We start from the raw sequence: 4,047 nt of genomic DNA, 5'->3' as shown, positions 1-4,047 counted from the left end.
CTTACTTTATATCTGATGACCTATCTACTGATGAGAGGTTGTGTTGAAATTACCCACTATTATTTTACAAGTATCTATATGTTTTTGTAGTTGAGTAGGGTTCATCTTATGTACATAGATGTACAAACATTATGGGCATAAATATTTACAATCTTATATTTGTTGTTGGATGATTCCCTTAAGCAGTATGAAATGACTATCTTTGTCTCTTCTGATTAATTTTGGCTTGTTGTCCACTTTGTCAGATATGAGAGTAGCTATTCATACTTGCTTTAGGTCTCTATTTGTGTGGCATATTTTTCTCCATCTTTTCTCCTTCATCCTGTGGATGTCTTTGCCTATAAAGTGAGTCCTTGTAAACAATATATTCATCCATATATGTTGTTTACTCTTGATCCATTCTGCCAATTCATCTTTTGATTAGTGTTTAGACCATTTATATTCAGTGTTATTATAGAGATGATTTTTACTTCCTGCCATTTTTGTTTATTTCTAGTACTTAATGCAGACTTGATTTTTCTTTCATGGATTATTCTTTTAAGTGAGATTCATCCCTATGCTGGCTCTGACAATTTTTATTTTTTCTATGTATGAACTATTTCATTGCATATGTTATATTGTGCTGGCTTAATGGTTATGAATTATTTTAGTGTCTGCTTATCATGGGAACTTTTTATTTTAGAATCAAAAGATTCTGAATGATAGTTTTGTTGGATATAGCAATCTTGGTTGACATCTGTTACATTTCAGGATTTGGTAAATATTAACTCCAAACCTTCCTGACTTTTAGTGTCTGAGTTGAGAAATCAGTAGACATTCTAATTGGCTTAACTCCAAATGTATCCTACTATTTTCCTTTGCAGCTTTTAGAATTATATCCTTCTTCAATATATTATTTAATGATAATGTATCTTGGAAAAGATCTTTTTTGATCTTGTCTATTTAGGGTTCTAAACACCTCTTGTATTTGAATTTCTATCTCCTTCCTAAGGTTTGAACAACTTTTTGATATCATTTCATTAGAAGTTTGTACATTTCTTTAATTTGTATTTCAGTGCCTTTGTCTATGCTGATCATTCTTATATTTGGTATCTTAATATTATCCAAGATTTCTGTTATAATTTGGTCATGGTCTCTTAATACCTTTTCTTTATAGTTGACTTTATTTTCAAGATTACATATTTTGTCTTCAAGGCCTGAGAATCTGTAATCTAATCCATTGGTGGTTCTTTCTATTGAATTTTTAATTTGATTTGTTCTTTCATTTCTGGGATTTTTTTTCCAGAATCTCTTTATTGAATTCTCATTTACTTTCTCCATATTCTTTCTTAGTGCATTCCTTGGAATTTTTTTAGTTCACTGAGCACTTTAATTATCAACTTTCTAAATTTTTTTCTGGTATTTCCTCCATTGTGGTGCCAATGGAGTCAGTTGTGCTGTGAGATATTTGGGGTGGCTTCTTCCCTTCTTTTTCATATGGTTAATATTTCTTCCCCTCTTTTGGGAATATTACCTCTCCTACTTTCACATAAGGGACTTTTTGGTGTGCTGATTTTTCTTTACTATGTGCCCTGGACTGGATAAATATCTTGCTGTTAATATTTCATTCAATTTGAATGTCCAAACTCTATCACCCCATTGAAGGAAATACTAATCCCCAGTAACTACAGCCACTTCACAACAATTTCAGAATGAAATAGTAAAAGGTTAGTAAAAGAAAAATAAATGATAAAATAGGGAATAAAAACAGATATAGATAGATCCATGAACCAATCAGCAAATATACCCAGAACAACTAAAAACATAATAATAAAAAAGAAAAATTCTAAATTAAAAGTGTGTGAATTTGAGCTAGGCATGGTAGCACATGCCTGTAATCCCAGCAATTTGGAAGGCTGAGGCAGGTACAAAGCCAGCCTCAGCAACTTAGCAAGGCCCTAAGCAACTTAGTGAGAACCAGTCTTGAAATTAAAAAATAATAATAAAAAAACATAAAGATGGCTGGGGATGTGGCTTGGTGGTTAAATGTACCTGGGTTCAAACCCTGGTACCACCCCCAATTTTTTTCTTCAATGTGTGAACTTTTCCACTGAGGTAGCTGAAGTCGAGTATTTACATTCTATTCCAAACTGTTCTTGTATTCCTTACTTCTTGGGCTATGTGTCTTTTAGAACCAGAACTTGGTCATATTAAACTCAACCTCCTTGGTGACCTTTACCACTCTGCCTGCTGCAGTGGATTGGAAGTGTAGCTGGTTGAGATAGCTCTCATCTTCTCTGCTCACCAGTACAGGGGGGATAGAACTGGAAGCATCTTCTACTGGGATTTTGTCTGGATGTCTTAGTCTGCTGCTCTCCCTTGTTGGAAGTACTGCAGAGAACATTGAGGAAATCCTGACTGCTGGGGTCAAGCTTTAAATGTAACTCTGGAATTTTGTTTAGAGTACATACTCCTGATCAATTAAATCTTACACCCCCAGAGCTGAGGAGATGTTGATCGCAGCTGGACATCTAGGCTTCTAGCATCTTCCCAGAGTTCTACCCATAGGACAGGGTGACTGACTTCTCTGCAGGTTTTCCGTAGTCCACCCACCACCAAATACAAATGTCCAATTCTCTACATCCAAAAGTAATCATTCCCACCTGATTGGTTCCTCCCAATCCTTTCCAGCTGGTCATTAATGCACAGAGCCCCCAAAAGAAAGTGGGTTGTACTCTCCTGCTCCCAATGTAATTATGCCTGCCTGGTCGATTTCTCCTATCCCTTTCCACTGGTGGTTTGCACATGCTGAGGCTCAAAGGAAAAACAGGCTGAACTTTCCTCTGTACATCTGTCTTGAATGTGCCTGGATCCAATAGTCTCTATAGCCATTTTTGGATTGGAATTTGGCAGGTGCACTTTAGATCAGGCAGTAAGTACTGGCTGAGACAGAGTAGAAGTATTTGTGAAGGACTCAGGTTCCCTGAGGAAAGTGATTCAATATAAACTCCTCTAGCTGGATCTCCCCCTCAGTTCTTCACTTGGGAGTTAGGAAACATGGATCAGGGCATAATGATGCACACCTGTAATTCCAGAAAATGAAAGAGACTGAGACAGGAGGATCACAAGTTTGAGGCCAGCCTCAGAAACTTAGGAAGACGCTGTCTCATAATAAAAAATTAAGAGTGGTGAGAATGTAGCTCAGTGGCAAAGCACAAGGTTCAATCCCCAGTACCAAAATAAAGAAAAAGAATTCAGAAACAACACATTTTAGACCCCAGCTCACTGTGCAGACTTTATTATCAGCTACATATAGACTGCCTTCACTGGTGTTTGTGTGCCAAACTTGTCTTTGTTTCTCTTTCCCTTTGCCTTGCCCCTCCCTTTGCTGTGACACAGCACCACTGCTACTGCCAAGCTACAATGTATTTCCTTATACCCTCCATTCACTAGACCAGAATCCCTGGGTTTCTCCAAATCTCTGACAAATATTGATTTATAATGGTTTTCTTCTGACATCCATCCCGTTATGAAGCCATATTCCTGTCATTTCAATTCCAAACTGCAGAGCAGGTAAAAAGTGCCTCCTTCCTCTATTTTACCATCTTGCAATCCCCTAATTCTTTTTATAGCATATATTTAAGGTTTGTGACAAGCTGGGATTTTTGTTTTGTTTTGTTTTGTTTGTTGGTACTGGGGATTGAACCCAGGACCTTGTGCATGTGAGACAAGCACTCTACCAACTGAGCTATATCCCCAGCCTGACAAGCTGCTTTGATATACATTGTGGAAAGGTTACAACAATCAATTAAATAAACATACCCATCATCTTGCAGTTACCATTTGTGTGGTAAAAAGACCTAAAATCACTCTCCTTGCAAAAATTCCAGATACAATACAGGGCACTACAGCAGATAAACCCCAAAACTCGGTGGTTTCACAAGTCTCTCTGGATGTCAGAGACCAAATATCAAATGACAGAAGAGCAATAACATTTTGTGTAGAGGAAAGTTTTTTATAGACAAAGGCTGAATATACTATTTATTATTTCTACCCAAATTCTCCTGG

At 37.0% G+C, this 4,047-nt stretch overlaps 1 non-coding gene across 1 annotated transcript; it reads right to left on the bottom strand.

Annotated features, from left to right (window-relative positions):
• Positions 1–3,664: 3,664 nt before the first annotated feature.
• On the bottom strand, positions 3,665–3,740 carry Trnav-cac (transfer RNA valine (anticodon CAC)). Its single transcript has one exon. It is a non-coding gene; the product is annotated as a tRNA-Val (tRNA).
• Positions 3,741–4,047: the final 307 nt, after the last annotated feature.

This window comes from Urocitellus parryii, chromosome 9 (assembly GCF_045843805.1).
Source record: "Urocitellus parryii isolate mUroPar1 chromosome 9, mUroPar1.hap1, whole genome shotgun sequence".
NCBI lineage: Eukaryota > Metazoa > Chordata > Mammalia > Rodentia > Sciuridae > Urocitellus > Urocitellus parryii.
Note: the sequence above shows the minus strand (reverse complement) of the source record. Positions and strands in the feature narration are given on the sequence as shown.